At 40.1% G+C, this 13,869-nt stretch overlaps 1 protein-coding gene across 2 annotated transcripts in view; it reads right to left on the bottom strand.

The window, feature by feature from the left end:
- EDC3 (enhancer of mRNA decapping 3) overlaps window positions 1-151 on the bottom strand; it is a 70,488-nt gene extending 70,337 nt beyond the window's left edge. The window contains exon 1 of one of the 2 annotated variants that reach the window (XM_076004551.1): window positions 94-151. The gene's annotated coding sequence lies outside the window, so the exon portion shown is untranslated. The other variant, XM_076004549.1, reaches the window with a different exon arrangement.
- Between the last annotated feature and the right edge of the window lie 13,718 nt (window positions 152-13,869).

The raw sequence follows: 13,869 nt of genomic DNA on the forward strand, positions 1-13,869 counted from the left end.
CTCCGCGCCGTCTGGCCTGCGCCTCCGCCGCACACCACACCAAGCCGACCACGCAACAGCAGGGGACCCACGGAGGGCCTCCTCCACACCCACCCCAACAACCGCGGCCGCTGGAAGCGCCCCCACGTCTCCACGCCACCGTGGTGAGGTCACTTCCGGCGCGACGCTTTGCAATCCTGAAGGCAGGAGGTTGAGGGGCGGGGCGCCCGGGAAATTTGAAGGACTGGGAGAAACCCGCGAAGGCCGGTCTTTCAGAAAAGCGCTTGGGCCGCCATTTTGCGCGCCCCGTTTACTTATTAATACATCCGATGGAGTTTTGACTGTAATCAGGGTCCCACCCCTAACTCCCCAGCCTAGCTGCTTGCCTCCACCAGCTTTCAGGCTCGATGAAAAGCAGCCACTTTCCCTCTTGTACCCCAGCGCCAATCGCTAAACTAGAGCGAGCGGACTCCTAGCGGGGGCCTGGTGATGCGGGACCTCGTCCTTGCTAAATTGCAGCAGGGGGACTCAATAAGTAGGCCAACCCCTTGACGGATTGGAGGAAACCAGAAACGTCCTCCGTGTTTGATCTTCGAAGTTTGTCAGCTTCAGCCCGTGTTGGAGGTTAGAATCAGCCAGTCTGTGCTTGACTGCTCCCCTCTCCCTAGTACTCAGCACATGGGAAAAGGCCACCTCTTCCCCATGGCATTTTAGAGTCTTGATTTTGGAGGGCGGGGAAAGCATACATTTAGAGCCAAGACCGGATATAATAAGGAATTTTAGAGTTTAAAATTTGCACGGCCTTACTGGAACCAGCCTGACACCTCATTTGGTAACCCCTGCTTGGGCAGGCAGCATACAGTAGGGTAGTAGTTCCAAATCTGGCTCTACAAAATTAGTTAAGGAATTTTACTAAATTTCTACTTTCTAGGGATCTACTTCACTCCTTCCCCCACTCCCCCAACACCAGAGATTCCCTAGGTTGTGGTTGCAGAGGACCCTAGTCTTTATATTATTATTATAATAAACTTTATTTTTTAGAGCAGCTTTAGGTTCAGGGCAAAATTGAGAAGAAAGTACAGAGAGCTTCCATATATCCCCTGTACATACACACACACAAAACCTCTCTCCCTACGGACACCCTCAGCCACAGTGATATATTTGTTAACAATTGATGAACCATCATTATAAACCAGAGTCCATAGTTTACATTGGTGTTCACGCTTTCTATGGGTTTTGACAAGCCTATAATGACATGTATCCACCATTACAATACCATGCAGAATACTTGCACTGTCCTAAAAACACTCTATGCTCCGCCTATTCATCCTTCCCTCTGCCAATCCCTGGCAACCACTATTCCTGTTACTGTCTTCATAGTTTTACCTTTTCCAGAATGTCATATAGTTGGAACCATACAGTATCTAGCCTTTTCAGATTGGCTTCTTTTAGTTAGTAATATGCATTTAAGATTCTTACATGTCATTTCATGGCTTGATAGCTGATTTTTTTTTTTTTTTTTTTTTTTTTTTTTTTTTGAGACAGAATCTCACTCTGTTGTCCAGGACAGAGTGCCGTGGCATCAGCCTATCTCATGGCAACCTCAAACTCCTGGGCTCAAGCTATTCTTCTGCCTCAGCCTCCCAAATACCTGGGACAACAGGCGTATGCCACCATGCCCAGCTAATTTTTTCTATATATATTTTTAGTTGTCCAGCTAATTTCTTTCTATATTTTTTAGTAGAGATGGGGACTCACTCTTGCTCAGGCTGGGCTCGAACTCCTGAGCTCAAATTATCCGCCCGCCTCGGCCTCCCAGACTGCTAGTATTACAGGCGTGAGCCACCCTGCTGGCCTGATAGCTCATTTCTTTTTAGTGCTGAATAATATTCCATTGTCTATATGTACCACAGTTTATTTATCCATTCACCTACTGAAGGACATCTCGGTTGCTTCCAAGTTTTGGTAATTATAAGTAAAGCTGCTGTTTACATCCATGTGCAGATTTTTGTGTGTACTTAAGTTTCCAATTCATCTGGGTAAATAACAACGAGTGCAGTTTTTAGATCATATGGTATGTTTAGTTTTATAAGAAACTGCCAAACTGTCTTTGAAAGTGGCTATATCATTTTCTTTTTTCTTTTTTTTTTTTTTCTTTGAGACAGAGTCTCGCTTTGTTGCCCAGGCTAGAGTGAGTGCCTTGGTGTCAGCCTAGTTCACAGCAACCTCAAACTCCTGGACTCAAGTGATCCTACTGCCTCAGCCTCCCGAGTACCTGGGACTACAGACATGCACCACCATGCCCAGCTGATTTTTTCTATATATATTACTTGGCCAATTAATTTCTTTCTATTTATAGTAGAGACGGGGTCTCGCCCTTGCTCAGGCTGGTTTCAAACTCCTGACCTCGAGCAATCCACCCGCCTCAACCTCCCAGACTGCTAGGATTACAGGTGTGAGCCACCGCACCCATCTGAAAGTGGCTATATCATTTTGCATTTCCACCAGTAGTGAATGAGAGTTTCTGTTGCTCAACATTCTCATTAGCATTTTGTGGTGTCAGTGTTAGGGATTTTAGCCATTCTTACAGTTGTTGTAGTAGCTCTTTGTTGTTTTAATATGTAATTCCCTAATTATATGTGATGTCGAATATCTTTTTATATGTTTACTTGCTATGGGTATGTCTTCTTTGGTGAAGTGCTTGTTCAAGTATTTTGCCTATTTTTTAATCAGGTTATTTGTTTTCTTTTTTTGTTGTTGTTATTTGTTTTCTTATTGTTGAGTTTTAAGAGTTCTTGGTATATTTTGGGTAATGGTTCTTTATTAGATATGTCTTTTGCAAATATTTTCTCTCAATGTGTAGCTTGTCTTCTTATTCTCTTAATATGATCTTTCACAGTGCAGAAGTTTTCAATTTTAATGAAGTCCAGATTATCAATTATTTTTTTCTTGGTTCATGCCTTTGGTGCTGTACCTAAAAAATCAGTGGTGCCCAAGGTCAGTTAGATTTTCTCCTATGTTATCTTCTATGAGTTTTATAGTCTTTGTAGTTTTAGATTTCGGTCTACAATCTGTTTTGAGTTAATTTTTTGAAGGGTGTAAGGTGTTTGTCTAGATGAACTATTTTGCATGTGTAAGTCCACTTGTTCCAATACCATTTTTGAAAAAATGATCTTTGGCTCATTGTATTGCTTTTACTCCTTTGACAAAGATCAGTTGACTATATTTATGTGGGTCTATTTCCAGATTGCCTATTCCGTTCCATTGATCTATTTGTTCTTTCACCAATACCACACTGTCTTTTTTTTTTTTTTTTTTTTTTTGAGACAAAGTCTCGCTTTGTTGCCCAGGCTAGAGTGAGTGCCTTGGCGTCAGACTAGCTCATAGCAACCTCAAACTCCTGGGCTCAAGCGATCCTGCTGCCTCAGCCTCTCAAGTAGCTGGGACTACCAGCATGCACCACCATGCCCGGCTAATTTTTTCTATATATATTAGTTGGCCAATTAATTTCTTTCTATTTATAGTAGAGACAGGGGTCTCGCTCTTGCTCAGGCTGGTTTCGAACTCCTGACCTCGAGCAATCCGCCCGCCTCGGCCTCCCAGAGTGCTAGGATTACAGGTGTGAGCCACCGTGCCCGGCCCACACCGTCTTGATTACTGTAGTTTATAGCAAGTCTTGAAGTTGGGTAGAGTCAGTCCTCCAACTTTGTTCTTCTCCTTCAATATTGAGGTGACTATTATGCATCTTTTGTCTCTCCTTATAAATTTTAGAATCAATTTGTTGATAGTTGCGAAAATAACATGAAGGGACTTCAATTGGGATTGTGTAGAATCTACAGATAAAGTTGGGAAGAACTGATGTTTTGACAATATTGAGTCTTCCAATACATGAACATGAAATATATCTCTCAATATATTTAGCTCTTCTTTGATCAGAGTTTTATAGTTTTCCTCATATAGATTACATTAGTCCATTTACTGTTGTTATAAAGGAATACCTGAAGCTGGGTAATTTATAAAGAAAAGAAGTTTATTTGGCTCCCAGTTCTGCAGTCTGTACAAGAAGTGTGACAGAAGCATCTGATTCTAGTGCAAGCTTCAAGCTGCTTCCACTCATGGCAGAAGGCAAAGCTGAGCTGGCCTGTGCAGAGATCACAAGAAAAGAGAGGAAGCAAGGGAAGAGGGAGGTGCCAGTCTGTTTTAAACAACCAGTTCTTTTTTTTTTTTTTTTTTTTTGAGACAGAGTCTCATTCTGTTGCCCCAGCTAGAGTGCCATGGCATCAGCCTAGCTCACAGAAACCTCAAACTCCTGGGCTGAAGCAATTCTACTGCCTCAGCTTCCTGAGTAGCTGGGACTACAGGCATGTGCCACCATGCCCGGCTGATTTTTTCTCTATATATTTTTAGTTGTCCAGCTAATTTGTTTCTATTTTTAGTAGAGACAGGGTCTCACTCTTGCTCAGGCTGGTCTCAAACTCCTGAGCTCAAATGATCTTCCAGACTCAGCCTCCCAGAGTGCCAGGATTACAGGCGTGAGCCACCACGCCAGGCCAACAACAAGTTGTTTAGGGAACTCTTGTGGAAACTAATAGAACAAGAACTTATCTACTGCCAGCCCCTGCCCAAGTAGGAGATTAATCTATTCATGAGAGATCCACCCCTATGAAGCAAATACCTTCCATTAGGCCCCACCTCCAATAGTGGGGATCAAATTTCAACATGAGATTTGGAGGGGTCAAACAAACCAAACTATAGTATAGATTTTGTACATATTTTGTTAGATTTATACCGAAATATTTCATTATGAAAGGTGCTAATTTAAATGTTGATGGGTATTTATTTTTATTTTTTTAATTTTTTTGGTGGAGGTGCTGGGGATTGAATCCAGGAACTTGTGCTGTTGGGTATTTAATTTCAAATTGTTCATAGCTGGTATATATCCTGTAACCTCCTATAAAAAGGAGTTTTTTGTCAATTGTTTTATATTTTCTGCATAAACAAGATGTCATCTGCAAACAAAAATGGTTTGATTTCTTCCTTCCCAGTCTGAATACTTTTTATTTTCTATTCTTGTCTTATCACATTAGCTAGGACTTCCAGAATGATGTTGAGAAGTGGTGAGAGGGGATATCCTTGCCTTGTTCCTGATCTTAGTGAGAAAAACCTCAAGTTTTTCATCATTAGGCTGTAGGATATTTGTATCTGTTCTTTATCAAGCTGAGGAAAGTCGCCTCTATTCCTAATCTGCTGAGAGTTTTTATCATAAATGGATGTTGGGTTTTGTCAAATGCTTTTTTTTGCATCTATTGACATTATTATGTGATTTTTCTTCTTTAGCCTGCTGATGTGATGGATTACATTAATTGATTTTCAAATGTGGGACTAGGTATACACACTTGGGATAAATCTTACCTGGTCATGGTATATGATTCTTTTTAAACACTATTGTATTTGACTTGCTTATATTTTGTTGAGAATTTCTTGCATCTATGTTCATGAGCAATATTGGTCTGTAGTTTTCTTGTAATATCTTTCTCTGGTTTGTATATCAGAGTAATGATGGCCTCATAAAATCAGTTTTGAAATATTTCCTCAGCTTCTAACTTCTGGAAAAGATAGTAGAGAATTATTATGATTTCTTCCTCAAATGTTTGATAGAATTCTCCAGTGAACATGTTCAGGTCTGGTGCTGTTTTGGAAGGCTATTAATTATTGATTTAATTTCTTTAATAGAAATAGTTCTATTAGATTGTCTGTCCCTTCTTTGTTGAGTTTTGGCAGATTGTATCTTTCAAGGAATTGATCCATTTCATCTAGGTTATCAAATTTGAGGGCATGGGGTTATTCATAGTATTTCTTTATTATCTTTTTAATATCTGTGATATCTGTAGTAATGTCTACTCTTTCATTTTTTATATTAGTAATTTATGTCTTCTCTTTTTTTTACTTACCCTGGCTAGAGGCATATTATTTTATTGATCTTTTAAAAGAACTAATTTTGGTTTTGTTGATTTTCTCAATTGATTTCTTATTTTCAATTTCATTGATTTCTGCTCTAATTTTTTAAATTTATCTTCTTCCACCTACTCTGAACTTAATTTGCTCTTTTTCTAGTCTCCTAAGATGGAAACTTAAATTAATGATTTTAAATCTTTTTTCTTTTCTAATATATGCATTCAATGCTATAAATTTCCCTCTAACCACTGCTTTTTCTGCATCCCACAAACTTAAATAAGTTGCATTTTCATTTTCTTTTAGTTCAAAATAATTTAAAATTTGTCTTGAGGTATGTCTTTGACCAATGTACTATTTAGAAATGTATTGCCAATTTTGGGATTTCAGGCTATCTTTCTGTTATCAAATTCTAGTTTAATTCCATTGTGGTCTGAGAGCAGACATTGTATGATTCCTTTTAAATTTGTTAAGGTGTGTTTTATGCCCAGAATGTGGTCTATCTTAATGAATGTTCCATAGAGCTTGAAAAGAATGTGTGATCTGCTGCTATTGAGTGAAATAGCATATGGATGTCAATTATATTCTGTTGGCCTCACGTGCTGGCTCACACCTGTAATCCTAGTTCTCTGGGAGGCGGAGGCAGGAGGATCTCTCAAGGTCAGGAGTTCAAAATCAGCCTGAGCAAGAGCAAGACCCTGTCTCTACTAAAAATAGAAAGAAATTAATTGCCCAACTAAAAACATATAGAAAAAAAATTAGCCGGGCATGGTGGCACATGCCTGTAGTCCCAGTTACTCGGAGGCTGAGGCAGAAGGATCACTTGAGCCCAGGAGTTTGAGGTTGCTGTGAGCTAGGCTGATGCCATAGCACTCTAGCTGGGGCAACAGAGTGAGACTCTGTCTCAAAAAAACAAACAAACAAAACAAAAAAAACCCAGCCTGAGCAAGAGCGAGACCCTGTCCCTACTACAAATAGAAAGAAATTAATTAGCCAACTAAAAATATATAGAAAAAATTAGCTGGACAGCCACCCAGGAGGCTGAAGCAGAAGGATCACTTGAGCCCAGGAGTTTGAGGTTGCTGTGAGCTAAGCTGATGCCATGGCACTCTAGTGTGGACAACAGAGTGAGACTCTGCCTCAAAAAAAAAAAATAAAATTATATTCTGTTGATTCATGGTGCTGTTGAGGTACTGATTTTCTACCTGCTGGATCTGTCCATTTCTGATAAAGAGGTATTAAAGTCTCTAACTGTAATAGTGGATTCATCTATTTGTCTTTGAGGTTCCATCCATTTTTATCTCACATATTTTGATGCTCTACTGTTCTGGGTATACATGTTAAATTTTTCTGTCTTCTTGGAATATTGATTCATTTATCATTATGTAATGTCCTCTTTATCCCTGATAACTTTCATTGATCTGATGTCTACTCTTTCTGAAATTAGTATAGCTATTCCTGCCTTTTGTAAAAGTTAGCATGGTATATCTTTCTGTATCACTTTACTTTTAATCTACATATGTCTTTATATTTAAAATTGGTTTCTTGTAGATATCATGTAGCTGGGTTTTGTTTTTTAGATTTTTTTAATTTTTTATTTTTAATTATTATGAGTACATAATAGTTGTATGTATTTATACAGTACATGTGATATTTTGATACAGGCATACAATGTGATGTGAATTAATCAAATCAGGGTAATTGCAATATCCATATCCTCTGGTATTTATCATTTCTTTGTGTTAGAAACATTCCAATCCCACTCTTTTAGTTATTTTAAAGTATACCGCAACTTATTGTTGATTATATCAACAATATACTATCAAATAGCGTTCAAATGGTGTACTATCAAATAGTGTTCAATCTTTCTGACAAGGTCTTATTTTTTTAATGCACTCTGACAATCTCTGTCCTTTTTTTTTTTTCCAGACAGAATCTCACTCCGCCACCCTGAGTAGAGTGCCATGGCATCAGCCTAGCTCACTGCAACCTCAAACTCCTGGGTTCAAGCAATCCTCCTGCCTCAGCCTCCAGAGTAGCTAGGACTGCAGGCATGTGCTACCATGCCTGGCTAATTTTTTCTCTATATATTTTTAGTTGTCCAACTAATTTCTTTGTATATTTTTAGCAGAGACGGGGTCTCACTCTTGCTCAGGCTGGTCTTGAACTCCTGAGCTCAAACGATACACCTGCCTCAGCCTCCCAGAGAGCTAGGATTACAGGCGTGAATCTGTCTTTTAATAGATATGGTTAGACCATTGACATTTAAAGTGATTATTGATATAGTTGGATTAATATCTATGATATTGGTCACTTTTTTATTTTTTGCCCTTATTCTTTCCCTATTTTTGTCTTCCACACTTTTCCTGCCTTTTCTGGTTTTAATTGAGCATTTTATTTTATTATTTGTTTATTTATTACTTTAGAGATAGAGTCTCACACTGTCACCCAGGCTGGAGTGCAGTGGCTGGATCATAGCTCCCTGCAGCCTTGAATTCCTGAACTCAAGCAATCCTGCCTCAGCTTCCTAAGTAATGGGGACTACAGGTATGTGCCACCATGCCCAGCTAATTTTTTTTGTTTTTTATAGAGACAGGGTCTTGCAATGTTGCCCAGGCTGGCCTTAAACTCCTGGCCTCAGGTAATCCCCATGCCTAGTCCTCCCAAAGTGCTGGAATTATAGGTGTGAGCCACCAGCCTAATCGATTAGCCACCAGCCTAATCGAGCATTTTATATGGTTCCATTTTCTCTCCTTTCTTAGCATATCAATTATCCTTCTTTCTTTACTTTTTTAGTGGTTACACAAGAATTTGCAATATATAATTTCAACTAATCCAATTCCACTTTCAGATAACACCGTGCCACTTCATGGGTAGTGCTAATACCTTTTAGAAACAAAATATCCTGAGTTCCTCCCTCTTGTCCCTTCTATCATGTATTCATTTTACTTATACATAAGCATAAATATATATGTATGAATATATATGTGAACTTCACCAGTGCTTCTCAGTTGTTCCCCCTTTAGGTAGAACAAGATGTCTACAGAGGGCTAGAGTTGGGGGTTTCCTTTCCCCCAGCTAGGTTAGGCTCTAGTGAAACGCCAGCAAGTTAGGATCTGGTAAAATAGTTTCTCCTGAGAGCAGATCTTGTTAAGAAGACAGAATGCTCTGATGTATTTCAAAATGATTCCTTTTCTCCTCCCCCTGCGGGAAGCATGAGGGGATATTCACTGTAGAAATCAGGTCAGGATTCTGAGGTAAAACTCACAGAAGTGTGAGGCTCCAACCCCTGCTGGGTCCCCTGGAGTCTTTAACTCTCTGACTTGTCTGCACTCAGCCTCCAGCAATTATAATTCAGGTTTTCCTACCCTGGCTCTGGTTCCTACTGGGGTTTCTACTCTAGTAAGTTGTGATTTTCTGTATCTGTCAGATGATCCAGTTTTGACAATTTGCTCTGTGACCTCACTTCTCTGATGAATCTAAGAAGTGTTTTAGATTTTTCAAATTGTTCAGCTTTTTACTTGTTGCTAGGACAGAGTGGAGATTCCTTACATGTTGAACTGGGAATCAGAAGTCACATACGTATATATATTTTTTTGAGACAGAGTCTCACTCTGTTGCCTAGACTAGAGTGCTGTGGCGTCAGCCTAGCTCACAGCAACTTCAAACTCCTGGGCTCAAGCAATCCTACTGCCTCAGCCTCCCAAGTAACTGGGACTACAGGCATGCGCCACCATGCCCAGCTAATTTTTTCTATATATTTTTAGTTGTCCAGCTAATTTCTTTCTATTTTTAGTAGAGATGGAGTCTCACTCTTGCTCAGGCTAGTCTTGAACTCCTGACCTTGAGGAATCATCCCACCTCAGCCTCCCAGAGTGCTAGGATTACAAGCGTGAGCCACTATGCCTGGTCGTCACATACATATTTTTTTAATTAATAATATAATATTTTATCTTTTAAAAAAATTTTCCTTCTTTCTTTTTGGGTCCCCAGAATTCATATGTTGAAAGTCACATACACATTTTAAAATATACTTTCCAACCACTTCTGTGCACACCACAGGTTTGAATACCATTGGTGTATGAGATTCAGGGTTGAATCCTGACTGTACTATTTTTTTTAAAACTGGAGCTGTACAACTCTAGAGATAAACTGGAAATAATAGCCAACAAAGAGGCTGTGAAAATAAACAAGATAATGTGCATATGACCATGGTTGATATCCCTAAAAAGGTGGTTAATTCTCTTGTGCCTTCCTTTGGTTAGGATTCAGTAGTACATTCCAAATGGTTTTTTGAATTCACATGAGAACCACAACTATAGCCATAGAAGTCAGCTGGATATTATGCCCACTCTCACATCCCTATCATGTCACACAGTGCCTGCCACACAGGAGGTGCTAACATAAGTGTCTGTTGAATGAATTGTCCCAAGACCTCCAGCAAAGACTTTCCTGGGAAGACCTAGTCAGATCTCAAGTCCCACATAGCCATTAATCCTGGAGAAAGAGATCAATAGCCACCTTGATTCCACTCTGGTCAGTCCTAGAGAATTGCTCTGCTTAGAGGATTATGCTATTAGTATGCTGGTGTTTGAACTTTGATGTCATGTAAGGATAAATCACCCAGTCTTTTAATGCTTTTAAGCATTATTGAGTTTTTCATTTGGCCTACAGGATATGGCAAATATATTCAAAATTGAGAAGGGGAAGATTCTTTTCTTTTAACTATGTCTCCATTCGTCTTTCACTAGGGCTGATCACTCTGAGAATCTCAACAATTCCCACTGGAAATGGAATTTTCATCCTAACCTGAGTGGCTCTAGTTGAGTTCTTTCAGAAACCGTAAACTAGTGGCATTCTGCAAAGATTGTTAAAAATATAGATTCTAGGCCTTGCTGCCAGAAATTCTGATTCACAATGTCTGGGGTAGGATCCAGGGATCTGCATTTTAACAAGCTCTTTGGGGAATTCGGATGACCAGTAGACCAAGCTTTTGGAGCTACATCAAGCTTTTTGCTTAACATTATCAGGGAAAAGTGTCCTAGCATCACCATTCCCTTCCCAAGCCTCTCAACACCACTCCATGCCCAATTCACGCATAGAAATCAACAAGGTTCCTTTCTCCAAAGCCTAATTTGATTCTTTCCTTTCCTATCTTTTCCCCTGGGCTCTTATCAGTCCCCACTAATCCCCACTAATGCATCACTTAGCATAATGTGTTTGAGATTACCTATGTTGCGTTTATAATAATTTGTTCATTTTCAGTGCCATTGTATGTATGTACCCATTTGTTTATCCATTCCCCAATTGCAGGACATTTAGTTTGTTTCCAATTTTTGGCAATCACAAATAAAGCTGCTATATACATTCATGTACAGGTTTTTATGTAAACATAGGTTTTAATATCACTTGGGTAAATAACTAGGATTATTTGGACTGGGGTATATGGTTAAGTTGGGATTTCTGGGTATATGGTTAAGTATATGTTTCCAATTAAGTTTTTTGAAATTACCATTAATGGCACGTAAGTTTAAATATATTTAGTCAATTTCTGTTATTCTTATTGATGGCCAAATTGTCCTACATTTGACTAATGGGGGCCTCTTCAAGTTGGCTTCTGAGCTCTTTTAACAAAAACCCAGTGGTCATTGATAGCTTTTTGCTTTTTTGTATGATAAGATGTTCCAGGCATATGATGTATACTTCTTGTTCCAACTAGTGTCCAATTTTAATACACGATAGCTGGTGGTTGTAGCAAGACAAGGTGTTCAGAAACTGTTATAGAGTGATCCATGTCTCCTAACTCTGCAAGATGCTGATCTTTAATTTGATTTTTTGCATAATTAACAAACACTCCAAGTTCACAACACAACAATATGGATAATCTCAAATACATTATGCTAAGTGAAAGAAGTCAGATTCCAAAGGCTATATACTGTATAATTCCATTCATATGACATTCTGGAAAAGGTAAAATTATAGAGACAGAAAACATCAGTGTTTCCCTCGGGGTGAGAAATGGGAGGTTGGACTATAAAGAAGTAGCACAAGGGATTTGGCAGGGGGTGGAGATAGAACTGGATCTTTTTTTTTTTTTTCAGACAGAGTCTCGCTTTGTTGCCTAGGCTAGAGTGAGTGCCGTGGCATCAGCCTAGCTCACAGCAACCTCAAACTCCTGGGCTCAAGCAATCCTCCTGCCTCAGCCTCCCGAGTAGCTGGGACTACAGGCATGCGCCACCATGCCTGGCTAATTTTTTCTATATATATTAGTTGGCCAATTAATTTCTTTCTATTTATAGTAGAGACGGGGTCTCGCTCTTGTTCAGGCTAGTTTCAAACTCCTGACCTTGAGCAATCCGACGCCTCGGCCTCCCAGAGAGCTAGGATTACAGGTGTTAGCCACCGCGCCCGGCCAGAACTGGATCTTGATTGTATTCATTTGCAAAACTCATAGAAATATACACTTAGAAGAATGGATCTGGAGCTCAGGAAGAGATATGAGGTTTGGAAGTCATCAATTACCAGGCAGTAATTAAAGTCCCAATAATGGGCATTATGGCCCAGGAATATAGCATATAGCATGAGAAGAGTCAGGAGCCAAGGACAGAATCCTGGGGAACACCAACATTTAAAGGATATACAGGGGGCCAGGCACGGTGGCTCACACCTGTAATCCTAGCACTCTGGGAGGCTGAGGTGGGAGGATTGCTTGAGCTCAGGAGTACGAGACCAGCCTGAGCAAGAGCGAGACCCTGTCTCTACTATAAATGAAAGAAATTAGCCAAACAACTAAAAATAGAAAAAATTAGCCAGGCATGGTGGTGCATGCCTGTAGTCCCAGCTACTCGGGAGGCTAAGACATGAGGATCACTGGAGCCCAGGAGTTGGAGGTTGCTGTGAGCTAGGCTGACACCACAGCACTCTAGCCTGGGCAAGAGAGTGAGACTCTGTTTCAAAAAAAAAAAGGATATACATAGGAAGAGATCTACTCAAGGCAGTTGGGAAGCAGCAGCTAGGAAATAGAAGAAAACCCAGCAATGGGTCATGCCAAAGAGACCAATAAAAGAGTATTTTTAAGAAAGAGTAGTCAACATTGCTAAATATTGCACAGAGTTCAAATCAGAGGAAGACTGAAAATGTCCATTAGATTTAGCAACTAGGAGGTCCCTGGTGGTTTTGACAAGGGTTTTAAAGCAGAGTATAAAGGTCAGAAGTCAAATCTCATTGGTTTGAGGAGAGAATAGAAAGTGAGCAAGTGGAAGCAGTGAGTGTAGACAAGTTCTAAGAAGTTTTACTATGAAGGTTAAGTGAGATACAGCAATAGCTGCAAAGGCAGGTGGAACAGGATAACAGTTCAGATTCAGAACAGGATAATAGTTCAGGATAACAGAAAGGTTTACTACTCCCCAAATACTCTTGAAGCCTTCCTGAACTCCCGAGTTAAAGAACTCCTCAAGGAATTGCTAGTTATAGACAGTTATCTGAACTCGGTGGACACTACCTGACCACTGGAGCCAAGTTTCTGGGAAGCCTTGTAGACAAGACCAGTGGGCAGCACCCATCCGCCTCTTCTAATTTATGGAAGATGCCATTTTTTTTTTTTTTTTTTTTTGAGACAGTGTCTTGCTCTGTTGCCGGGCTAGAGTGCCATGGCGTCAGCCTAGCTCACAGCAACCTCCAACTCCTGGGCTCAAGGGATCCTTCTGCCTCAACCTCCCAAGTAGCTGGGACTGCAGGCATGTGCCACTGTGCCTGGCTAATTTTTTCTATATATTTGTAGTTGGCCAATTGATTTCTTTCCATTTTTATTAGAGACTGGGTCTTGCTCTTGCTCAGGCTGGTTTTGAACTCCTGACCTTGAGTGATCCTCCTGCCTTGGCCTTCCAGAGTGCTAGGATTACAGACATGAACCACCTTGCCTGGCCTGGATGGCTATAA

This window comes from Microcebus murinus, chromosome 6 (genome assembly GCF_040939455.1).
Source record: "Microcebus murinus isolate Inina chromosome 6, M.murinus_Inina_mat1.0, whole genome shotgun sequence".
In the NCBI taxonomy this organism is placed as follows: Eukaryota; Metazoa; Chordata; class Mammalia; order Primates; family Cheirogaleidae; genus Microcebus; species Microcebus murinus.